Source organism: Strigops habroptila, chromosome 2 (assembly GCF_004027225.2).
Source record: "Strigops habroptila isolate Jane chromosome 2, bStrHab1.2.pri, whole genome shotgun sequence".
NCBI classification, from domain to species: domain Eukaryota; kingdom Metazoa; phylum Chordata; class Aves; order Psittaciformes; family Psittacidae; genus Strigops; species Strigops habroptila.
The window spans coordinates 91762606-91788674 of record NC_044278.2 but is presented as its reverse complement, the minus strand read 5'-3'; the positions used below and the strand labels follow the sequence as shown (position 1 = coordinate 91788674).

Below are 26069 nucleotides of genomic sequence, written 5' to 3'. Positions count from 1 at the left end.
CTATAGCTCTCCAAGCCAGTTGAGAAGGAGGGACAGCAATTACCAAACTCGGACATAAAGAGAGAAGTGGCTCTGTCAGGGTCCCATGTGAGGCCAGCAGAAGTGGGAGCCACATCCAGGTGGTGTGCAGCCCACCTGGCTGCACGGCTCCCCTTGGGATGTGAACGGGCACGTGTGTCTCTGGTAGCTGCGGCCAACAGCAACGTGGAAATTGTATTAGGCATTATTTGTTTATTTATTTGTGCAGCCTTAATTTCCCCGCTGGCGGGTTCCACCTCTGCTGTGCTGTGCGGCTGCACAAATATTTGAGCTGGGAAGCAGGGGAGGGGAGCAGCTCCGTGCGAGGAATACGCCACCGGGATGGAGCAGAGGGCTAAAGCTGTTTAGGTTGGCTTAAGCCGTGCCGTTGGTCAGTGTCTAGCTATGTCTTTTGGGCAAATGATGGTCGAAGTTTCATAGAGATACTCATCCCAGCAGTGGGCAAGGTCACTTCTTCTTTAAGCCAAATTATAATTAGCAAGAAACCCGATACAGTTCCAGGGATGAACATCCACCTGCATCCTCTCTCGCTAAATATGTTTACATTTTACATATGCTTTTAAAAAAATACTGCTTCCAGATTTAGCTTAGAAACAGCAGAATGTTTGCAGAGCCTGTGCTCATACATCGCTACCTAATGATTTTTTGATCGAGTTCATTGCCTGGGTAAGACTGTGTTGGGGTTTTTTTCCCCCTGTAAAACATAACTATTAGACTTTTTTAATAATTAAAATGGCATTGTCCCTGTGCCAATGTCACAGTTTCCTTGTAACTGCTGTGCACCTGGGTCAGATTTCTCTCCTCAATGCCCCATGATTTCTAAAGGGGTTTACAGCACAAGAAACAAATCTAGATGTAGGATTGGATTAGAATTTAGTTGTTGGAGAGAGGGGAAAATACATCTGTTGCGAGAGATGGAAAATACATAGTGACTAAAATAACACTGCGGTGTTTCCTCCATGTGGTCTTTTTTCAGCCGAGAAATACAAATGAAGATGTATTTTGACAGAGAGCTGTGGTGAAGCTACTTTAGTAGTGATTTTAATTGATACCTTTTTACTCAGCCTTTTTACTCAGTAAGTCTTACAAAACTGCTGCTGCTTTTTTTATTTTTTTATTCTTTTTTTAATTTCAGATCTGCTAAAGCAGGCTGCAAAGTAACATGATAAAATCATAGAATCACAGAATGGTTTGGGTTGGAAGGTCCTTAAATATCATCAAACCTCCCACTAGACCAGGTTGCTCAAAGCCCCGTCCAGCCTGGCCTTGAACACTGCCAGGGATGGGGCAGCCACAGCTTCTCTGGGCACCCTGTGCCAGTGTCTCACCAGCCTCACAGTAAAGAATATCTTCCCAATATCTAATCTGAATCTACCCTCTTTCAGTTTAAAGCCATTCCCCCTTGTCCTATCCCTACATGCCTGTGTAAAAAGTCCCTCTCCAGATTTCTTGTAGGCCCCCTCTAGGTACTGGAAGCTGCTCAAGGGTCTCACGGAGCCTTGTCTTCTTGAACAAGCCCAGCTTTCTCAGCTTGTCCCCATAGGAGAGGTGCTCCAGCCCTCTGATCATCTCCTTGCTCAAGGTGGAACTCACTCAAGCAGGTTTATATCCGTCTTGTAATATAAATACATCTGATAAAAATCATACCTGGATAACTGCTCTTTAAACAATCAACTAGGAGCCAGTTTTGCCGTTGAGTGCCTTGCAGTTGTCAGAGGGACTGAATTACTTGGAAGTAAAACCAGAATTTTCTTCTTGGTTATTAAACTTAAGCAGTAGTTGGAGATACTAATGTCCGTAAAGCGATGAGCTTTGCTCAGCGAACTACTGTTTAATTATTACTTGGGAGAGTTAATGACAGCTGCCCTTAATCATATTTGGAATGATTTCAATGTTGGCTGGAAGTAGCTTCAGGTTTTTACTCACATCTTCCCTGCCCATTGCAACGTCTCCTCTGCTGCTTTCTTTCCTCCACTGCCTCTCAGCTCCTTGCCCTGCAGTTGTACCCTCTCCTTTTCAGTGTGGGCTCGGGTCTTTGTGCCCTGCCTTCCCTTGTGGCCAGCGGGTGCTGTGGACTCTGTCCTTCTGGGAATTCATGGAAAACGCACGGATGTACCAGCCTGCACACACAGCCTGTGCTTCCCTTCCCACCGAACCCAGGCGGGTCCTTCCCTGCCATGTTTTCTGAGGTTCAGTTTCTGTCAGGCCTTGCCGTGTGCCCAAGGAGTTCGTGGAGCCCATCTGAAGCGCTCACATTGCCTTAGTCTGTGTGCTGGGTGGCTTTCAGCATGTTCTTGATTAGGCACAAAGGTTCGTTTAAAGAACTTAAGAAGCATATTGGAAATTTATTGGAAATTTACCAGGGATCCTCGAGCAACCTGTTGGGTGTTGGATGTGTGTCGGCGCTTCACTGAACTCTGCACGTTGACTAAATTTCTCTGAGCGATTTGGGCCCTCCTAAGTTCCGCTTTCTCCTGGGGTTAACCAGATTCGCGTGAGCAGGGCAGCATTGGCAGAAACCCCCAGATGTTCCACAGAAACGCGTTCGTTTGTTTATTTATTACTCGTGAGGAGGAGCGGAGTGGGATGTCACCTAAGGGCTCCGAGCGAGGAGCGGGCGCTCACAGGCGGGCTGTCGCAGCGCCCGGGGCGATGGAGCCGATGCCGTGAGCCCGCCGCCGCTGTCAGCCGTGAGGGGAGCCTCGCAGGGCAGCGCCCCGCGCACCCTCGCAGCACAGCCCGGGGCGGGAGCGGGGCCGCCGCCACCTGCGGGCCGGGCCCGGCGGAGCGCTGGCCGCCGCCCGGGGCGTGTCGTGCCGAGCCGCGCCGCGCCGCGCCGCCCGGCCCCGCGGTGACTCACCGGCCGGGGCCCGGGCACCACTTCCCCCCCTCGGCAGGAGCCATTTTAGCTGCACGAAGCTGCGGGGAGGCCGGGGCGGCGGCGCAGGCCCCGCGGCGAGGCGGTACGTGCTCCCTGGGGAGAGAAGGGCGACGGGCGGGCGGGGGGTATGCGGGTTCCTCGGGCTGCTGGCCTCCGCCACCTCGACGTGCAGCCCGCGCCTGGAGCGGCTCTCCTCGGCCGTCTGGGGAGGGCTGAAGGGGGAAGGGGAACTTCTGGTGAAGTGCAGCACCAGAGCGCGCTGGGCAAAAACTAATATCGACCGAGCCGCGAGTAACAGCGGTGTTTGGAGCGGGAGCGCCCTGGGTGCCCGGGCGTCGCTCCGGGCGAAGGGCACTGTGTGAACAGCTTCATGTGTGTTACAGCTGATCTGCGATTTCGCTGTCTTTTATAATTGTGCCGCCTTCGAAGCTGTGGCGGTGTCAGGCAGGCTGCGGAGCTGAGCCCTTGGGCCACGGCTCCGCTGATGGTGTGATAGACGGACTATCTCCGGAGGTACCTTTGCCTGGACACCGGTAGCATGTAGCCAAGCGAGTCGGACTAAGTGTTAATAATGAGCGCTGCGGCTCCAAGCACCTTTACTCCAGCGTTCACCCAGCGGGGTGCTGAGCAACTTTAAAATGGCAGGTTTGTTGTTCCGAAGTTGGGTCGCTCTCTGTGCGCACAACCTTATTGCGGTTCCAAGCTCCCTCAGCGGAGCTGTTCTGAAATAGAGGGAGTTAAATTGCACACAAAAACGGGGCAGGTGCTCACCTTTTCCTTGAAATCATTGTGAAACGATGGTAATGGGCATGGTGTGCATGGCAGAGGGACAGACCAATTATAAAATGGGCTTAGTGGTAGTTGTAATGGGAGAAGAAAATCCTGGAGGTAATTGCGGTGTGTCAAATTGCTTTTTAAACTTCCAGTGGATGAAGAGCCACCTTGATTCTCCTAATTATGAACTTATGAACTCTAGCACAGTAGTTTGGAAAAGAATGAGTGTTTCTACCTTATAGTTGAACAAAAATGCAGGCTACTATCTTCAGAAGTTTTGTCTGAGTCCCTTTATGAATTTTCTCGGATCCTTTATTTAGGTCTTCCAGTTAAGAAATAAAGTTCAATATCTTCTAACTGAAAATTAAATGTCAGGGAGCTCCAAGTGTTGCACACAGAGGAATAGTTTCCAGTTTCATTTGCTTTATGAAGCCTATATCTGAGAAGTATAATGGAGTCTTGCTTAATACTGCAATCGGTGGCAGGGGAAGGAGAGAGGGAGGCAACCATTAAGTAAGTGGTCATGTTTTGGGTGAGGCCGTCTCTTGTCTTCAGCCTTCCCAGTGTTCACCCTTATCTTCTGCATTGTACAGTACGTTGTGTGCTTTTACCATATTTTGGTTCTGTGATTTGCCTTTTTTCTTTCTAAAAGCCACAGTTTTTGCAAGGGTTTGGGAGATTTATTTGGTGCATTGTTTCATGTTGAAAAATCCACAGATAAAATGATAAAACTACAGAGGAATCACTCAGAAAAAAAATAGCTTGAGTTAGCGAGACAAGTTTTTTACTGAAAAATCCTGTAATATATTTGCATCTTCCTTTTTTTCATCATGAGTTTTATTTTCAGATCGTAGGGCTGAGGCAACAGCTGTGTTTGCAACTGACAGAGCGTGAGCTTGCCTTACCTCTTTCCTCCCCTTCTTTCTGCTGGACCCTGTTAAGACATCCAGCCTTAAAAGCTGGAGTTACCCTGAGTCGGCTCCCAGGCTGCAGCTGCTTATCTGGGGCAGAACGCTTTTTGTGTGCTAAAGGGTAAGTAGCTGCTGCTGCTGCTTTCTCTCAAGCAGGGCTTTGCAGAGGAGCAGTTCCTCTTTGAAGGCAAAGCAGCCATGTTCGGGCTCTCTTGCTGCTGCGCAAGGTCTACGCCAGGGCGACAGAAGCGTCTGGGGTGCAGCGGTGGAGCTAGGAAAAAATGATTTGAAAGTCCTCCAAGCCTGACAGATGACAGCTTGGACAGATCTTCTAGAAGGCAGGGAAGTGCATTAGAAGGGACAGAGAAATGGCATTTGGTTTTGTTGATTTTTACAGCTGAAGCCTGTGTTCGTCTCAAAAAAAAACCCCCAAAACATTTTCTTCCCCACCCCCCAAGGCAAGGATCTTTCAGTTTGGATGGAGTTTGTGGTCGTTGAGAGATGAGCCGTGGGAGTGGTATCATTATATGCCAGTTAGCTTGAACATTACTTCCAGACCCAAGCATTTACAAGAAGCGCCTGTTTTCTAATGTGCTCTTTTTTTTTTTTTTTTTTGATCTGTTGAACATTAGACTTGCCAAGTCCGTGATCTTGGCACTCAAATGAGAAGAAAAAAAACCCCAAGAAGTAAACGTCCAGATTTGAAGAATGTTGTTGGCCTGGTATAGCCTGATGTTTCAGTATTGCTGCGAGCTCATACTTCAGTGGCATGTGCTACTCTTCGGACACTTCTGCATGTAAAAAGAACAACACTACGAGGTGTATAAGCATACCCTTTCAGCACAGCTGTGTTCGAGGGAGGGCATACAGTAGGACTATGTTCAGTGAGCTGATAGAAAGGACTTTGAAAGAAAAACATAGGATTTCGCTCTGTATTGGAAGAGCAGCTTTGATCTCCAGAACAGCTTTCGCTTCTTGCAAGTGTTAGCAAAAGTTTCTCACCTTTCTCTGGCAGATTTTGTTGTTTTCACTGACAGTTTTGGTAAGTTGCTGGAGTTGTGTTGGGTTGCGAGGAACAGCAAGGACTTTCCCCCACCGGGGTGATTCAGCACAGGAGTGGCAGGAGGTGGAGTTCACATTTCCAGCCTTGGTTACAATCTGCTCTCTAAGAGTTGAAACTTTGCTACCATACACCAGTGATTTATTGTGCTTACTGTTTTAATGCCACTGATGTGCTTTAGAGATTATTTGCTTCCTTAAGTCTTACTTAAGTGTTGTTTCATTAAATCTTACTTAAATGTTCCTTTATGATAAAGTAGTTGCTGGAGACTATGCGTGCTGAAATTTGAAGTCTTTTGCTTATCAAAAGTCCGCAGCAGCTGTGTGAAAGGCTCTAGACATTTTCACTCTAATCTGTGTAGAGGTAAAAACAATTTATTCTTCGATATGGGCCTGTCCTGAGGCAGAGAGCTTCCCACCATGTCAGCCTTTGTGCTAAAAGGATCCCATTAGATAGGGACTAAAGTTTATGCATTCCTACCTTGATGTGCTTTAGGCCTTAACTGCCTACCAGCTATCTTCAGTGATGAATCGGTTGACTAAAGCTCAGGTCATTTATTTGTCCTTAAAGAGATCTGTCGTCTTGGGTCACGTGTGACTCTGTACGAGGTTCAGGTTTGAATGTGAAAATGATAGCCTCCAGTTCTTAAACTTGCATGTGAAAATCACTTCGTTCTGTACTGGGGGAAAAAATATTACAGTGAAGATAATACACTAGGAATATGAATGCTGACTACATAGATTGGGAACTGTGGGAAAGGGTTGTTTTCTAGATGGATTGAATGTCAGTGTCTGCTTCTATAATTAGGCATTTTAGTCTATTTCTAGAACACCCTATATTTAACTCATCATCAACATTTCTGTGTGAATATATGGAATATATCTTTCATTTTGAGGGGGATGTTTTGTGCTTGTTGAAGTGTTACCGTTGGTGCACTAACGGTCTCATTGCTTCGCTGCGAGCTCCTTCCGCATTTGCCTCGCTCACCTTCTTGCGTGGTAGTGGTTTGGCTTCCTCAGTGGGCTCGGTGTGAATGTCATCCCACGCGAGACTGAGTGTCAGAACTGAAAGAAAAGGGTGAGCTTGGTTGATTCAAATTGTTGTCTGCTGTTGAGAGAAAAAACCATGTCAATGTATATTGTGACTGATACACTGTTTTGTCGTGCTGTATATTCCTTTAGAGTTACTTGTGTTTTTCATGGGATCTTCTGACAGGGTTAATAAAGCTGACAGATTAGGAGAAAACTACCTTGCTTTTATGAGCTTTGTGTCAAGTCACTTCTGCTGTTCTCCAGTTCCTGGCTATCTCAGTGTTTATTCAGTTTTATATTGCAGCTAGGGAAAGAAGCAGCAAAACGGGATTGTGAAACTACAACTTGTAATACCCAGGGCTGACCGCTGACAGAACATTAATGTTTAACTTGCCCTTCCAACCAGCCTCAATTTCAAGTTAAAAGCAAGTTGACAAGAACACTGTTAGTTTTTTCCTTTTTGTGCGTGCTGCATGTGCTGCATTAGATAATTTTGGAGCTAACAAGAATAGTTTCCCAAGGATGTGATGGCATGGTTTGTTTTTAGTGGAGGCTGTCCTTCCAACCAGAAGATGACCCTCTCTAGGAAGAGCTTTCATGAAAACTGTATCTTGAAGGCACCAGGGCTTGCACAGTGTCTGCTGAAGGCAGAATTTTGCCTGACATTGTCCTCAGAGATGGTGGTTATCCACTCCCATTCTCTTGGTACATTTGCTGGTTTGTGCTGTTATTTTCCTTCCCTTTTCAGAGCCTCTGTAAACTCTTTACTCTGTAGCTATTCAAGCTTTGTCACAGTGCCTGTAAATGAAGCATGTGAAGGAGAGTATTGGCTATCAAGAAAACAGTTATGAAGCTTACATGTCACAGAGTGCAGAGGGTGGCAAACCTGTGCAAATGGCAAGAATTTACTACCCTGTATCCCAGTGCCTCTGAACCAGCTCCTCAAGAGCTCCGTGAGCCCGGTGGGAGGGGCTCCAGGTGCCCTTGGTGGGGAGCTGTGCGAGGCTGCCCTCCTGTTGTGTTTTTGGTTTTCAAAAAAACCCAACCAACTTCTGTTTATTTCAAAAAGAGAAAAGAAGGAACTGTACAGAGGAAGTGTCTGTTTGGGGCTTTTTTTCTTCACAAAGGTGGTTAAGGCATATGAATGAAAATGAAACTTTCTGTGTTGAGAAACAACCTCAAGTTTGCCTGCTAGGCGTGGCTCTGGGTGTTTTAAAAGTAGTGGCCCTTTTCTGTTCCAAAAAAAGTATATTTCTTTAAACACTAGCTAAAAGCAACAATGAAACAAGTTGCTTTTGCAGCAATTAAGTGAAATACAATTTTGCTTTGTATGATGGGGCCATAATATAGAAAGCCATTAATTTAGACCATTTGAAAGTGGGTTGTGGAGGGATTTCCTGAGAAGAAAACCAAGAAGAAAGCTACTGCTCGTAGAATATTTTCCTATACGTGCACTTCTGAAGGACATATGTCTGATTAATGAATGCTTGATGTAAGACAACATTCTACCAGTTGTTTCTACAAAAAGCTAATTGTCTTTTCATACGGTCCTTCAAATGAGTTGTACTGAATGTTTTTTCAGTGGTAATGGACTAGAAATAATTCTCAACAATAAGAAATGTCAGAAAACTTCTGCTGTAGATAAGAGCTCAGTCTTGCACGTTTTGCTTAAAAATAATGATATCTGCAGAGAAGGTTCAACACTTTTGAAGCCACATAGTTAGAAAAGGTGCATTTTGTGTCTAGATTCTGGTGTTCGTGGTATTTGAAGCTTCTCTTACAGGTGCCCTGCCTTCAGGTGGCCTTAGGAAGTATTTTGTTAATTTGTACTGCCAGGCTTTGTAAATAGAAGAGCTGTGATGACATTTTATTGATACACTGGGATTTAAAATGTGTGCATTCGAGGGGAGAGATGGTAGCAGTTACTAGTTGCAAATAGCTGGGTGAAACAGCCATTGTTTTGAGAGGAAAGACATCAAATAGTTTACATTCAGCATGTTTGGGGAAAAAGTAATGATAAGTAAATCAATGGGAAGTTTTGTGAGTTCATTTTTGCTGCCTTACATGAGGTTCTCTAGATGGGGTGAAATCAGGGGAAAAGAAAGACACTGTAGAGAAAGCAGCTTGCTTTCTAACAGAGACTGCCTCGGGAGAACGTGTTACACTGTCTGTGGTGAACAAGATTTACTGGGTGGATGGGAGAACGATGCTGGTGCCTCGATGCTGTTTGCAGTATCCCCACACATCTTGTGCTTACTGGGCTTACGTGCACACTAAAGGTGCTTCAGCCTCACCCCAGCTGCTCATTTTCACTCCCAAGTGAAGGTTGGGCGCGTAACCACCCCGGTCACTTGGCAGCACATCCCATTAAACCCGCGCGGCAGTGGTTTACCTGGATATGCCCTGAAGCACAGAAGGGAGGTTTGGAACGAGCAGGTTGTCTCAGAACTGTCCCAGGGGTGATGGGTTGTAAGTCCTTAAACGGCTCATTTAGCATCTGCCCAGGCCCTGAGCTTGCCCTTAGGTTCTTGACTCAACAGTAAGCTGCACTAGTTGAGCTAAAGTTGCAATTTAAACTCTAGCTGTATGTTTTCATAAGCATTCAAATTTGCATCATGTCATAGAATCACAGAATGGTTTGGGTTGGAAGGGACCTTAGAGTTCCAACCCCCCTACTGTGGGCAGGGACACCTTCCACTAGAGCAGGTTGCTCCAGCCCCGTCCAGCCTGGCTTTCAACACTGCCAGGGGCAGGGCAGCCACAGCTTCTCTGGGCAATTGAGTTTAAAATGTACCCTTAGTGAAACAGTTAGAGGTGCGCATTCCTGGATGTTTCTAAGGCAGGAGCACTCATCCAGCTACCTCAGTGCTGCTCGTGCAACGCCACACTCATTTTTCCTCACTAACAGTTTTTTCCTAGTGTCTTACTGCCATCCCCTCCCATCCACAGTCTGAACTGTTTGCGTGAGCAACCCCTTATCTGGTTCATCCGAGATGAGCCAACTTGGCAAGTCAGGTGTCTGTGCCAGGGGAAGTCACGGGGCTGGTTGGCTGAACCAGGTTAGGCATTGATTTCGGCGTGATGGGGGCTGCGGAGTTTGTAAGAGCTGGGGTTGAGAAATAAAGCTGAGGACAAAGTGACACAGTTCTCCTTGGAAGAGAGGACCTTTTTCCATGGCCAAAGCTTCAACGAAGTGATAATTAGGAGTTAGCTCTCTTCTACGCATCACATTTAAACTCTCTTAAAAACTTGTTTTCCAAACAGGCCGTCTGAACACCACAGCTAGATACTTCTGGTTGAGAGGAAGAGTGTGTTAACTAATAAATTTGGATTTGCCTAAAATTATGTAGAGGCATAAGTCTTGATAATATAAAATGGGAGAAAAAGGTGTTTGCTTAGTAGTTGAGGAATATGTACAAATAAAAGCTTTTGGTAGAGGGAGAAGCTTTTTGCTTCTGGGAGAAGGGGAATGAAACACAGGGATGAGAACCTCACCGCCGCGTCTTTTTGAAGGAATGTTAACTTCTTGCTTTGTTTAAAAATATTCTGGTTATTCCTGCCTGCTAAATCAGGTTATTGAAATGAAACGATGACCTTTGCTCTGAGCCTGAAACTATACAGGAGGAAAGGAGGTGTTTGGGAAGATTAAACCTCTTACCTCAGCTAGAAAATGTTCAGATAGAGCTGAAGCTCTGAGGATGCCGTATTCTAGCTGAGTCTAAAAATGTAAGAATGAGGAAGAATTTTCAAAGTTGATTATGGTCAGTTGCCAAGAGCAATGCCGTGATAAATTATTAACTCATTGCACTGTACTGCCTCGTAGTGCAAACAGAATAGCTGGTTATTGTGCTCTGCTCAGTAAGTCAACACTGTAAAAAATTCCTTGGTTATCTGGAAAATGTCTTCTTTGGGGTGTTTATTAAAGGGACACTGTAGGTTTAAAAAAACATGTTCCCCTCTGGTTAAAACAGATAGAAATCTGTGAAGGCAGTTTCTTTCTTGCTGTCCAGGGAGCCTGGTCAGTGTGTGTCGGTCAGCTCAATTTCACTTTTGCTCCTCTCTTCATATGGAGCTTCAGCATGATCCCTTCTACCCCCGAAAACCCAAACCCATAGCAGGGCAGTGAGGCTGCTCGTTGCTAGGGCCATGAGGCAAGTAGACTTGAAGCTCTTGCGTGGGAAAAGCAGTTCTGTGGGGAACACTCCTCCCTGTTCGCTGTAACCCCGTTGGAGGCAGAAATGCTGGTTGGGGCACACTGCTTGCTGATGCCACCCAGCAGCAGCTTCAAGGAAGAGATTTTCGATTTTGTAAGAATTGAGGCATCCTGATTTTTGTTTTGCTGTTATAAATACAAATACCACAACATTTACCTTTCCATTTTTGCTTAAAATACACAGAGCCTGAAAACTGAGATGATCTTAAAGTGCTTCAAAATCAGTTATAAAGGAACACCCCCACCCTTATTCCAGCCCTACGCTACTGTTACATTAAATTTCTGGCTAATTTAATAGTGTATAATCAAGATAATAAAGATGATTATGCTTGTAAATACAGCTTTTTTAATGTTATGCTTAGCAATAGGCACTAGTAGCACGCCATGAAAATAAATACATCTGAGAATCTTGAAAGGCTTGCTGTGATAAAATCTGTAGTTCATTAGCAGGGCACAGATGAGCTTTCAGGGTTAAAAAGAATATCCAGCGTGAGAGTAAACTCTTTCTGGATCAGTGTCAGCATCTGCCACCCCAGTTTTCTTAGGAAAACATTGAATCCTGCCAGTACATGTTGCAAGATATGACCAACGTGACTTACAGGCTAAGAAGCAAATCTACAAAATGCTGTTGGCTACGTAGTATTGTTGGAATCTGAGATGGAAAATAAATGTTGGTGGGTTTGGGGTTTGGGGTTTTTTTTTTTCAGTTCTAAGCCCTTTTGCCAATCCAGCAAAATTTAGTAAGGTTCAGCTCATGCTGCAAGGCCTTTTTGTTCAGAAAGGCTTTTGAGCAACCATTAATTTGTATCTTTTTTTAATTTGTTGGCTGTTTGGGATTACTGGAGTATTTGTCAAGGGTGGGACTTGTGTCTGCAGGGGAGGTCAGAATGTTGCAGACGGGAGCTTCTGCTACAAGTTCTTTCACCGGCTTTCTGTTAGTGCCTGATGTGTCCTCATTCCTGTATTTCCTTCCAACTTCACGGCATGAAGGGATGCAGTGCCCAGTGACGTGGAGGGACATAGTCTTGTCTTGTGAAGCATTGGACAGCTGCGCTTTTCTGGCATAACCAGATGGTCACCATGCTCAGATGGGAGCATGAGAAAGCTGGGGACAAAGCATGCTCTGTTGGAGGAACCTAGTTACAGGCTACGTTTCTAGTGAGAAACCAGGAGAATTTGGAGCCTGGTCATTTTCAGGGAATTGCAGACCTCTGACTTGGCGATTGCTGTTCTACTACCGGTGCCAGTCACCATGGGAAGGCATTTTTATTCCCAACTCTTCTGGGGAGGGGATGGAGAGCACCTTAGGATGGAGCGCATGTTAGCTGGAGAGCCTTGGTTCCATAAAGGATAAAATGTGCCAGAAATTCCATGAAGTCCAATTAAGACTTTCTTACTACTTTTGATTTTATGCAGAAAATGCTCCTCGACTGTAGCAGTAGGTGGTAGTGTTAAATCTGCTAGAGATCTACCAGTTCATATATTTCCAACTTAATTACACCAGTAATGTGTCTTCTGTTGCTTTAGTTGTAACACTGCAGAAACAGCTCAAAATTGGTTTTCCTCAGCTTTATACCACTGATTGGCCATTGGTGGAGGAAGGATACGAGGCCATCCTAATAATCTCTCATCCTACCTGCAAGGTAGTGTTTAGGCTGGCTAAGGAGAAGGTGTTTTCTGACAGGTGACATTATGGGGTAGTCTAAGACTGAGCAGAAGACTAGTTGGAGAGGGGCTAAGTAAAGTGCATTGGTTCACATACAGGTACTGTAGAAATCACAGCTGTGCTGGAGTTCCTGCTTTCACTGAGATTTTGCTTTGTCTAGCAGTTGGTTCTTTGCTTGCTTAGGCTATCTTAACTCTTGTGCTTATCCTGTTGGTACAAAGTGCTTCTTCAGCATTTCAATTTTGTGGTAGACTGACGGGTGTTACTCTAGGTATTAGTGTTAGAAAAGTCCCTTAGATCATTTAACCTGTCTGCTTTTCCAGAACAGGGTGATCCCATTACGTAGACATGCTGGTGACATATTCAGCAGTGTGGTTCCTGCCACTGGTTGTGGTTCATAGAATCATATAGTGGTTCGGAAGGGACCTTAAAGCTCATCCAGTTCCAACACCCTGCCACAGGCAGGGACACCTTCTGCTAGACCAGGTTGCTCCAAGCCCCGTCCAACCTGGCCTTGAACACTGCCAGGGATGGGGCAGCCACAGCTTCCCTGAGCAACCTGTGCCAGAGGGAAGAATTTTTCAACCCTCACAGGGAAGAATTTCTTCCTAATGTCTAATCTAAATTTACCCCTTTTCATTTTAAAGCCATTCCCCCTTGTCCTGTTCATGTCTGAAGATTTCTGCTTGCTTGCTTCTTCATCTCTTAAGTCAACTAACTTGTTTTTTTGGTGGAGTACAAGCCCGTTTGAAGAAGGCTGGACTCTGAAACCTCCGGAGCTGGCTTGTGTGTTGTCTTGGGCCATGCAGGATGAGAGCATGCCACCAGCATTTTATACCCTGCTTTGGTGGCCTGCTGGGGCCACGTCTCGGTACACTTGACCTGATTACATTTTATCCATCCAGCTGCTGCCTTTCTGTGCCTGGGCTTAATTTACTTAATTTCTTTCTGCTTTTTTCGAAGGCATCACAGAGTCTCTCCCCGTCACGGGAGGCCGTGGCCTGTGCAGGAGGATGCTCAGTGACAAGCACATTGGGGGGATGTGGCTGTGCAGGCAGGAAACACTCCTCGCTGGGTCCTGGTATCTTCTGCTGTGCTTCCTGTCAGTTAAACCACGAGCAGGGGAGCAGATGCACCCAGAGATGACAACTCTGCTGCCTGCCCTGGGCAGTCATTGTGTAACAGACTGTCTTCTCAAGAGCCTGCTTGTGCCTGTGCGCTTTTGACGTGGTTATCCATCCAAGGCCCTTGTTTAGACACCTGAGAATAGAGGCCAGAATTTAATTAGTTCAGCAGAAAGCAGTACTTGAACTCGTGAAGCGTGAACTGTGAAAGGGTAACCATGGAACTTACTCTAACACAGTGAGAGAGCGAGCTGAGGTCCTGTGTTTCTTTTTCCACTACTACCGATGTAGGAGTTCTTAAGTGCATAGGTTGGGTGTGAGAACAGGTTGGGTGTGAAGTCATACAATTTCGTGAATATATTTCTGGGCAGGTGATTGCCACATTACTTGACCTGGTGAGTTTTTATTATAAGATGCTGTGATCTTGCTTTGTTATTACTATTAATTTTCTTCATTTTAATCCACTTGTGGATCTGTGTGTTTCTGAGGCAGCTCTGGCTTATATAACTTAATATATCTTTATATTATATTAAGATATTTTAATATCTTAAGATATTAATAAACATATTACAAGTGCACAGAAAAAGCACATAAAACCTTATATTCTAAAAGATGTAATGGTTTTTAAGTAGGTCTCATGATCTCTGAAGATATGCACATTACTACAACATAGTTAGTTTATTGAAGCTAGAACGCTAATAATACCTTCCCCAGCATCAGATTTTAGAGAACTGAGTACTCTGCATATCACAATTATGTTAGAACTGAAACTGTGCAGATTCATTTCAGCCTTTTTGCCTGAATTGATGCTCTTTTCTTCCTCATGTAACAGCTTAACTACCAGAATACTGTTTTTTTCCATTAAACTGTTTATTCATTAAGTCATTGTATTGCATCCTGCATGAGAGGCGGGGGAGAGGAGATGGTTCTGCTCTCACAGGGGCAGGCACTGCTCAAAGCTCTTGGCAGTGGCTTGACTCCGAGGGAGCAGCTCCTCGTCCCCCCAGGTTTCTGCAGGGCCAGGAGCCAGCACCACAAGGGCAGAACTCAGCGTTTTGCCTCTGTGAAAGGCACCAGCTCTCACATTTCTAATGTAGGTGTGCTCAAGCCTTTCACAGCGACAGGAGGCTTCTCACCTTTTTTCCTTGTGGTTTTGAGCACTGTTTTTGACAGTACTGTCTTGTTTGGGAGGGGACAGGTACATGGGGCACAGTCCTCTGGGGGATAACACATAGTACAACCTTTATGAAACTCTGCTTGAAGTCCATGGCACCTTGAAAAAAGGCATGCCTTCTCTTGCAGGATGAGAGCAAGCTGGGCACACAGCTCAGCCCAAGGTGACTGGGGCTGTTCTCCTTGAGCAGTTTGGTTCCCCCCACCCTGCTGCCTTGCTTCCCCACAGCTGGGGAGTCTGGCTGGCTCACGGAGCCCTGCGGTGGGGCTGCAGCGGGATGGCACAGGGGCATGCGCATCAGCCACCTCGGATGCCTTAGTTCTGCAAAAGACACAGGAACTTGACTGATGAAATGAGGAAGAGGCGAGGCTTGCATTTCTCTACACCTGCTTTGTGGGGGCTCTGAAACTTTCCAGAATACCTTGATTCCGTAGGTCTTTTCATGTAACGCTCATAAATGCTGTGCCTGGTTCTTCAGCAGTGAGTGAATGCCCATGTCCCCCAGGAGCAGGTGTGTGCTCATGTGCGAGTGACTGAGGCTTCAGCGCGAACACTTCCCCAGACATTACGAAATGAGAACTACTGGCCTGGCCAGACACTGCCTTCCCTGGAGGGGCCTTTGCAGACCCTGCTCCTTCTCCACATCACTCTTAAAAGAAATCTTTCTGCTTTTTTATATTAGTCTTGTTGGTCTTTAACTCGTGTTTCATCACTGTTTGAAGCCCCATGTGGGAATTGTTAGTCTAGTAACAAGTCAGGAGATAATTTATATTCTCTTAATAGCCAAGTTCACTAGATGGAAATTCCCCAGACGAATAGTCTCCCTTCTCAATCCCACCCCATGCAAATACTTCAGAACATAAAATATAAGCTATGCTGATGTGTTAGAAGAAAAATGTACAGATGGCATGGGAATATTAGTTTCTGCGTTATCCTACATAGCTGCAAGTTAATGTATTTATTATTGTAATTACACAGGGCATCATGAAGCACACATTTTCAGAATAATCTGAGTGAACACATTGCATTTTAGAGTGCATTAGAAGTGGCAGCTTAAAAACTTCATTATGGCTTAAGTGAATGTTCTTCTCCACTATAACTGTGTAAGTGGCCTCTCGCCTTGCAGAGCTTTTAAAGGCACGATTTTAGAAGCACTATTCTTTAGTTGGTTGGATGGATGTTCAGTACTGCAGTAATGCCTGTACTCTTCATATTGTTAATGCTCCTTCTTCAGTTTGGGCAGCCTTCATCACCTCATTGATTGAACCCAGCAGCAGCTTCTAGGGAAGGATGATACTGAACAAGCAGGTGAAGGACATTGTTTTAAAAAAGGCAGCCTGTCAGCTCAGGAGAGGACTACTCCTGCTATGCAGGCTTCAAAGGCAAAGACACCACCATATTCTGTGTGCTCGGACTTGGGTGTACTGGTGCATGAAAAGCTGAACATGAGCCGGCTTCAGTGTGCGCTTGCAGCCCAGAATCCAACCGTATCCTGGGCCGCATCAAAAGGAGCGTGACCAGCGGGTCAAAGGAGGTGATCCTGCCCCTCTACTCTGCTCTTGTGGGACCCCACCTGCAGTCCTGTGTTCAGTTCTGGGGCCCCCAACACAAGAGGGACATGGACCTGTTGGAGTGAGTCCAGAGGAGGGCTACGAAGATGCTCCGAGGGCTGGAGCACCTTTGCTATGAAGACAGGCTGAGAGAGTTGGGGTTTTTCAGCCAGGAGAAGAGAAGGCTCTGGGGAGAGCGTATTGCAGCCTTTCAGTTCTCAAAGGGGACTTATAAGAAAGATGGGGACAAACTTTTTAGCAGGTCCTGTGGTGACAGGACGTGGGGTAATGGCTTTAAAGTAAAAGAGGGGAGATTTAGACTAGATACAAAGAAGAAAGTTTTTACAGTGAGAGCGGTGAAACACTCGAACTGTTTGCCCAGAGAGGTGGTAGAAGCCCCATCCCAGGTAACATTCAAGGCCAGGTTGAATGGGGCTCTGAACAACCTGATCCAGTGGAAGGTGTCCCTGCTTATGGCAGGGGGGTTGGCCTACATGAACTCTAAAGGTCCCTTCTAATCCAAATTATTCCATGATTCTATGGTTGTCTTAGAAAACTCACCAAGACTTTTTAGCAGGGCCTGTAGTGGCAGGACAAGTGGCAACAGTTTTAAACTGACAGAGAGGAGATTTAGATTTGGCACAGGGAAGAAATTTTTTACAATGAGGGTAGTGAGGTGCTGGCACAGGCTGCCCAGGGAAGCTGTGGCTGCCCCATCCCTGGCAGTGTTCAAGGCCGGGTCTCTCTGCAGGCACAAAGAAGTCGCCTCAGGAAGGGTTAGAGACAAGACAATTCTGTCCCTTTTTCCGGGTACAATGGAGGTATATTCAGTGTGTCTGTGTTAGAGGAGATTATTGGGATAACCTGCACATAGAGCTCTTTGTGCTGCGCGCTCCACACCCATAAGTAGTTGGCTGTCTAGTAACAAGGTGGTTTGTGTACCAAACAAGTTACAGTGAGAGCCTGGGGGTCAGTGGTGGTGCTTTTCTTTTGCTTTGCTTTGTTTTTTGAAGTCCCTCTGGCTATGTAATATTCACCTTTTCTAACCAAGGCCACATCCCTCCCTCCTCGCCTCTGTGCGTGTGTTGGTGCTCTCTTAAAGTCGTTTCCAAACTCAAGTTCAGTTTTAAACTAATGTTTTGAGAGTATTCCTTGAGTTCAGAGCAAACTGGTTGGAGGGTGAGTTTGCTCCCTTCTGTGCATGCTGCAGGAGAGCTTACTGATTGTGTTTACGTGAGCATGTCTGGAGTATTCTGTTGCTTCTTGCCTTTCACCGTGCTGAGCTGTGACCAGGAATGCTGGTATGAATTACCCGTGCAGAAAGCACATACCTGCTCAGAGCTGGGACTTGCTGTGCTGAGGGAAAATGTGCAGTTACAGTCTCCGACCCCAAATGAGCCCCAGTCCTTCTGCCTATGAGGTTAAAAGCTCAGCTCCCTCATTCTGTGATGTTCAATAAATTTAAATGTTTTTTCTGTTAGGCCTGAAGACGACACATGAGTTGCAGCTGCAGTGATCTGTGAAACACGATACACTAGAAATCAGGGGAAGAGTTCACCTCAGAAAGGAGTAACAAACCCCATGCTTTGATTTGGGAGGCTCTCTTGAAGGTGTGGAGTTTGTTTTGGTGTCCCACTTAAGAGAACAAGTCTGTCATGGCCTACATGACTTCTTACATGAACTCTGTCTGAACTACCGTAAAGAACCTGATTAAGCCAAAAATGAATTTGAATGCACTCCTGCTAAAAAACCCCTTGTTACATTAGAAAAGACAAAGAGTGGAAAAAAAAACCACCCAGACTTGTCAGCCCTGGAGGTTAGTTCATGGGAGGGTGTTCATGAAGTCTGACTGACATCTCTGACTTCCCTGTCTACAACTCTTGCTTATCAATCTGCCTGCTGTAGATATGGTTTGGTATTTCTTGTATTACCTTTCATTCCTGTTTCTACAGGCTTTTTTGAATCAAGTATTTCTGCTTGTGAAATGTTAGGAGGTGGTGTCACTCACTCTTGAGTTGGGCTTTTTTGTTGCTTTTTGGGGCTTTTTGGAATCTGTATGAAAGCTTAGTGCAAACATCAGCTTTGGGATTTTGACCAATTAGGGGATTTGCATTAATTTTTCTGAGAGATTTGCTGAAGGAGATGTGTTTCTTGTGTTCCGACCTCTTAAATAACTCCTTGGGTGTGTTAGTAATAGTATTGGACTCTCTGAACCCTTAAAAACAAAAAAATAATAGCACTGCTCGTCTTAGTCCACTCATCAAACTATTTCAGAAAGACCTTATAAGAAGCAATCGTAATGGTCATGGCTGAATGGATATCAAAATGGATCCTTGGGGATGTATAAGAAGGTGTGTGTTTGGGCACCATACGGGTGCTGTGCTGTATTTGGTTACAGACTGGAGAACACGAGTCACTTCTTGCCTGGTGGGAGATCCTCACTTGTGAATTCCTGTGGTATAACCACTGGAAATGCGTGACTGAGACTTAATTCCTTAAGGACAACTGCAAGCTGGGCAGAGAATGGATTGAGAGCAGCTCTGAAGAGGACTTGGGGGTGTTGGTTGATAAGAAGCTCAACATGAGCCGGCAGTGTGCGCTCGCAGCCCAGAAAGCCAACCGTATCCTCGGCTGCATCAAAAGAAGCGTGACCAGCAGGTCGAGGGAGGTGATCCTGCCCCTCTACTCCACTCTCATGAGACCCTACTTGCAGTACTACATTCAGCTCTGGAGTCCCCAGCATGAGAGGGACATGGACCTGTTGGTGCGAGTCCAGAGGAGGACCACAAAGATGCTGCGAGGGCTGGAGAACTTATGCTATGAAGAGAGGCTGAGAGAGTTGGGGTTGTTCAGCCTGGAGAAGAGAAGGCTGCGTGGAGACCTCATAGCAGCCTTCCCGTATCTAAGGGGGCCCTACAAGAAATCTGGAGAGGGACTTTTTATAAGGAAAAGTAGGATAGCACAAGGCAGAATGGCTTTAAACTGACAGAGGGGAGATTTGGATTAGATATTAGGAAAAAATTCTTCACTGTGGGGGCAGTGAGGCACTGGCACAGGTTGCCCAGAGAAGTTGTGACTGCTCCATCCCTGGCAGTGTTCAAGGCCAGGTTAGGCAGAGTCTTGGGCAACATGGTCTAGTGGAAGGTGTCCCTGCCCGTGGCAGGGGGGTTGGAACTAGATGATCTTTAAGGTCCCTTCCAACCCAAACCATTCTATGATATTAGTGGGTAAAGTTAAATGAGGATCTTTGTGACAAAGAGATTAAAAAGCTTCAGGCAAAAATGTGCTTTAACTGATAATTTTTATAAATAAGAAAGGCTGAAAATCTGATGTTTTTATCTGCATTTTACCCACACATCATTTTAACCAAAACGCTAAGTTAAATATGAATGTAAGTGCTCTTCTAAATCCAGAGCTAGAATCTCTCAAAGACCAAAATGCTTGTTTAATGCTGTGTTAAGAAAGCAGCTTATAGATAAGTGTTAGTTGCAGTGCTTTTTGGTACGGGCTGTACTGTTTTTCAACACAAGCCCTCGTAGCCATTTATTTTTTGCTTTGTTTTGATTTGGTCTGTGATTCTTGTCTGAAGGGTTAAAAAGTTACTTGAGTAAAGATTTAGGTTAAAGCAGCATGCAGATAAAACTCTTCTTGTGTGTTTCATCTGTGCTCTCCTGAGTTAGCTCGCCTGTATGAGTATCATGGTGTGAGTATTACCTTGTATTCTCAGCTTTAGCAAAATGGACCACTTGGCCCAAGAAGGAGGCTGCTTGGGCAACTCTGGGTGAGGTGCAAGAATATACATATTTATTTGTTAAAACTGTTTAACTCCAAGGTGTGTGATGTGCATACAGGAAAGCTAAGGCATCCGTCATACAAGAACACATAAAATACCCAGTATAGTCCTCTGAAGCATCACTGTCACAGCTCATGTTCACAAGGGTGACCACACATCTTGCATAGAGACAGAAATCGCTGCCACTTTCTTTATTTTTTCAGCATTGTACAGTTTAATTTGCCGCTGTCTAGACTGTGGAAATAGGATTATCAGCACACCCTCCAGAAAGGGAAGTTGGGCTGGAGAAGTTGGAAGAGCTGAGCCCAGGGCAGCCCTGTGTCGTGGCTAGGCAGAGGGAAGCTGGTGTGCTGGAACAACCACGGACCGGGAATGCCATTAGCTCATGCTGTGATGGTCATGTGCTGGAAGTGCTCTTGCTGCCTCCTGCTCTAGCATAAGGGGAGGCGAGGAATTGGTGCAAGCAGATGATCTTGAAGCGTTTGGAGTTTCCAAGACCTGCTAAAATAATCAGCAAGTGCTTCCAGGCCATAGTTCTTGCTGGAGGTAGAAGTCCCTCTGTTGCTGGGTCTCTGGGCTTGTTCTTGAGGGCATCTCGCTGTCACTGTTCTCAGTGTCGCCTGCCTGTGTCCTTCAGTTCCTAAAACGAAATCTCACACCATCCTGTAGCTGTCAGGTGAGAAGGAAAAATTATTCCTCTGCTGCAAACAGCAGCATGTTTAGATGTTATATTCCAGAATAAAAGTTTTTTCTTGTGGGTAGCAAGGGTTAAACGTTGAGGGCAACAGGTATAGGCAGACTTAGGTATGTGATATGTTGGAGTGTTTTGCAAGGTGCTGTGAACGTTGGCTCCGTGTAATCTGATACGAGGATAGGACAGGCTAACTTAATGAAGGAAAATAGACAGCAGTATAAAAGAACTGGAAATTCAAGTCTAGCTGACTAATGGAGGCCTTTGACTGTTCATATTGCTGACGGTTGACAGCAAATGAGAGGCTGACAGCAGAAACATTGGCTAATCTGCTCTGTATTAATGCAGATTCTTTAAAGACACTGCAAAGGTAAGAAAGACCCTTTATGTTTCTCAACCTGCCCAAGTTGCTGAACGCAGCCTTGAACATACACATCATCAGCAGGAGTAGAGTACCAAACCGAGCCATGAAGTCTATGTGTGTTTGGGAAGGGGGAGGCTTCAGGAAGTTCTGTATGGATTGGTTTGTGCCCCTTTCCATTTGGTGCACATCAATTAAATTCAGATTTCTGAAGCTGCTCAAATACTCAGGGAAATGCAAATCACACAGTATTTCAATGGCTACAATGGGGAGTCATTCTGAACTTATTTAAACATTTTGTTCGTTGTGCTTGACAGCCCAGTTGGAAAAGTTTACAAATAAATTAATGGCAAAAGGAAATCCACAGAATGCTAAAAATCTGTGTTGCTGAAGTTGTAATGAATGGGGATTTTTACTGAGCTTGGTCCTGTAGCATCTGAGAACGCTGAAAACATCCTGATCTGGAATTACCAACACTTGGCTGGAAAAGGTTGTGTGGAAGAAGAAACTTTTGACTTGAACCTGATTTCTGCTGGCCTCTTTTTTTCCCCCAGTTTTCCCCTTTAATGTATATGTTTTGTGTGCATTTATATCCCAGTCTGTGGCCAGCAGTTTTTGCTTTGGCACACTTCACTTTTACCTGCAGGTGACTTTAAAATAATTGACTGCGTTGCTAATTTGTGGGCAAAGCAGTTTTTAGAGAAGGGCTGACAGTTTTGTGTTAATATTGGGCACACACTGGCAACAGGTAATTTGTGAAGCCTGGCACCTAGCCAAAGCAATTATAGTTATTTTCCCCTGATCCTCCTTCCTCCCACTGCCACTGCTTGGTTCTCTTGGGTGCATGCATTAATCAAAAGAGCAAAACCTCTCGGGGTCAACCAGGTCTTCCCTCCTCCACCCTCTTTTACAGGTTTCCTCATATCCTGTGATAGCTGTCTTGGAGCTCAGCCCTTCAGTACTCTCTGTACTGAGACCCTTTCCCTTTGAAATCAGTGAGATTTGGCTTAGCTGCAGCTCTCTTGTTAGAGTTGCTTATAGGATGGTAGTCTTAATGCTCCTTAAAAGGTGCTATGAAATGCCAGAAACCACTTGAGGGTGCCATTTAAAACATACGTTCTGGGTCACTGGAATAATTCATTTGGTTTACAGACGTTTCTGAACAGGACTTGGGATTTTACCAGTTTACAGTTTTCTTGGTATCTGTTTTAACCAGGTTTTTGAGATTTTGTGCAATACAAAGAACAGTAAGGTATCTTTGATACTAATGTTATTCATTAATGCTGATAGTTTGGTTATCTTATGACAACACATAAAACCAATCTTGGCTCTGCAAATTCACTATGGGATAAAGTAGCATATACTGAGTGTTGTAGGAGAGGAAGCAATGAGAGATGTTTTGTTTTCCTTTCCATAACTAGTGTCACCTACCTGTTGATGAGCTAGACTATGCCGATACTTGTAGTCCCTCCGTCCTGGTTTTGGAGTGTTTACTATATTACTGTTTTTCTGGTGGAGAATATAGGAGTCCAGAAACGAGCAGTTACAAAGGAAAAACTTACATCAAACCCCTGCCTGTAGAGATGTGTGGTTGCAGTCTGCGTTACTGGAGGTTTGTCTTGTCTTATGACAGGTGTTTTCCATTGTTTAAAAATAAATCCTTATGTAATGAGGCTGATTTGGTCTAATTACATTGAGCTGGTTTTAAAACATTTTCTAATTTTCCTAAGCTCTTGCCTTATGTCATGTCTGTAGCGGGGAGTTTGAGCAAGTAAATCCAGGCCAATGCATTTTAAATTGCTTTCCTTTCATCCTTTCGAAACTAGTTGCTTCTTGACTTAATTGAATTTCTCCTTGTTGTCGTTTTATCAACTGGGAAATATGAGCACCTGAGTTTTACTTTCTCTTTACCAGTAGTGGTGAATTAACTACACAGGGAGAATCAAAGGCCAGGCCACCTTAGTGATTCCCAAGAGCTTTGAACAGCAAACCACACTCCCCAGCCTCTGCATTTAGTGGAGATGCGCGTGCACATGTACCATTATGGATAAACAGGTCAGTGCTATGAATGTTACTTGTTTAAGATGGTCTTGGGATCCGTATTACATTGCTAAACAAGGCCGTGCTTTCAGACATATTCTTCCTAAAAAGACCTGCTGTTGTTAGGATAAAAGACCTTTAGGGAGCCCATCACGGAGGGGTTTTTTGAAAGACTGTCAGTCGCGCTGTTGGTCACCAGGAAGCTTGGTGTGATGGTGTGCTTGTGGCCAGTGTTTCTCAGGTGGTAAGGCCTGACTTGCATATAGGCTTCTCCCCTCTTTGACAGTAACTACATACAGATGTCATCTTTGCAAGGCCAAGAACTGCTGAGTTCTCACAAGCTTGGAAGACTGTATGCACTGCCTTGGGGACACCGTTCTTTTGGGGGTTGGTCCAGTTAATGTCATTTGTTTGGACCTCAGTGAGCGAGGGGAAGATCAAGCTAGTATTTTCCCAGCAGCACTGAGGTGGTGGTGAGCAGCAGCGGGTGGAGGTGGCTGAACTGGAAGCAGAAAAGGAGCGCTTCTGCATATCCCCTTGTTGTATAGGGATGTGGGAGGTTGTGGGGGTTTTTGCATCTTCAGTAGCCAAAATGGCTACATCAAAAGTAAAAAGTCAGCAGAAGGGCACACATTTCATATATTTATTTTGGTGTATATATATGTATGTGTATGTGCACTTAAACACACAAGACTGGGGATAAAGCATGTTTATGTAGCTGCAGCTGCTCTGTGTATGCGTGCGTCCGTGCAGGCATGCAGAGTAGGTGCTATGCAGTGAAGCAACTTTACCTTGCTTTTATCTACCTGCAGTTAGAGTAATGCAGTTTATCTGTGAGCTGAGGCGTTAGTAACCCAGATTCAATCTGAAAACTTTCGAAGCCCTGTGGATAGCCAAGGCTGCTAGTCACAGAACCACTTCTGAATATTTACCCTCCTCTTATGTGTCTAATGTACCAAAAAGTGCAGTTTGGACAGCTGCAGAATGGTGTTTGAATCCACTAAGAAGTTTTGAGGGGGGGGTGGACAGAGAAGGTCCAATCTCTGACATGATGTGGGGAGGAAGGGAGGGCTGACATTGTAGTGTCCCATCTCCCTAACCTCTTCTTATACCATGCACCCAATCTATGGGAATGCAAGATTCAGTTATTTTCTTCCCAGGGGAATGGGGAAGTGGAGGGAGAGGGTTTGGACCCTTGCTTCCCCCTGAAGTGCCCTTGCTCCCTTGCCTTAGGGCACATTACAGCTAACTTTTCCTGTTGAGTTGGCTCTACTTTGCAAGAGCAAACACTTTGTGGAGAGGTGACTAAAACCCAGCGTGGCCTTTCTGTTGCCTAATCCGATTCGGGAGGCTTGCTCTTTGCCTTAGCAGATGTTCAGATACTTTATTCAGAGCTCAAGAGCCCCAGCAGTAGAGTTGGGGAGGGTCTTCCTCCCCCAATACCTTTTAGCTCCCTGTTTAAGACTGACCTTTCAGTGGTAACCTGATCTTTTGTTGCTGCAGCATAAATCAATTATTTACAGTGCTCAACGCCTGCACACCTACAGTGATTTGGGGCTACCTTTACACATGGAGCATGCTGTTCGGAGAGGAAAAAGCAGCCTCAACCACACTAGTTTTCTTTAGATTTCCCAGCACTGCTGTGCCAGGGTGCTGGGTTTGTGTACAACAGCTGTGTGACATAAATGGGCTAAATAAAAGGGACTTTTACTAGAAGTGTCAGGGAACATGGGAGGTTGGAAGAGGAAGGTTTTAAGGGGTGGGGCGGTCTGTAAACGGTGCTGGGACCATTACTGTTAATAGGCTGGAAAGGAGTCTTGCCTCATTAAATATTCAGGCTAAAAGGGGTAGTTGCCAAAAAGAGAGATGAAAATGTGATTTTTTGGGAGATGGTAAAGAAGAGCTTGTTGGCTATGTTCGTGCTTTGTGCTCTTTTTGGAGTAAACATGCTTTTGTGTGAAATTTAGGGAAGGGAAGGTTCATTTCACTTCTTTTGTATTGACTGAATTGTGTGCCAATTCCTTTTGGTTTTATGCTTGTTTATATTTAACAGATGAACCCTCTTACTCTTGCTGTACATATAGAGAGCCCATGGTGACACAGGCTGCTTTCCAGCCCGGCTTCAAAACAGGGTTTTATTGATACCAGTGATTTCTTTGTCCCTAATGAAAGCTCAGCAAAGGTCAGTGTTGACTTTTATGTCAGCTGCTTTTTGCACAGTTTCCCCAAGGCAGCATGGATGCTCTCAGAAGATTTCAGGCTGTTCTTTATGTTGTTTCTTTCCTTCCTCGGTGATGCCCTCTTACTGTGTTGTTTTCCTACCTCCTCTAATTCATGTGAGCAATTGAAAGTGCTGAACCTTCAGAAACTTCTTGTGCCAAGTAACATGTATTAACTTGTTCTTCTTGCTTGTCACTTTGCCAACTACAGATGCCCTGGGTCTGAGGACGTGGTTCAAAGCCCCTGTACTGTGCAATTTCTTGATATTACTGAGTAGGAATAATCAATCCATGAAGAATGCCAGAGGACTCTATTGTTAGCATTTATGCTTAATGTGGACCATACATAAAGATCATCATGGGTTTTGGATTGCTGTATTATGAGAACTGTGATACCATTCAGTTTTTCCATTCTTTTGAAGAAAACCACACTTTGTGATGTATTACTTTTACAGTATCTTAAAAAGATGCAACTCTGCAGCGGGTGGACTGGCTCTGGCTTGGTCCATCCTTAATCTCCACTGGTAGAAAGAACTTAGAAA

General features: G+C 45.1%; 1 protein-coding gene across 7 annotated transcripts in view; it reads left to right on the top strand.

Annotated features, from left to right (window-relative positions):
- The window catches only part of ELF1 (E74 like ETS transcription factor 1), an 87884-nt gene that overhangs the window by 18765 nt on the left and 43050 nt on the right, over positions 1–26069 (top strand). Inside the window, exon 1 of one of the 7 annotated variants that reach the window (XM_030475987.1) lies at positions 2663–3002. The exons of 5 other annotated variants lie outside the window; for them this stretch is intronic. The gene's annotated coding sequence lies outside the window, so the exon portion shown is untranslated. Of the gene's footprint in view, positions 1–2662; positions 3003–5437; positions 6029–26069 lie in introns of those variants that run through there. One more of the 7 variants, XM_030475986.1, reaches the window with a different exon arrangement.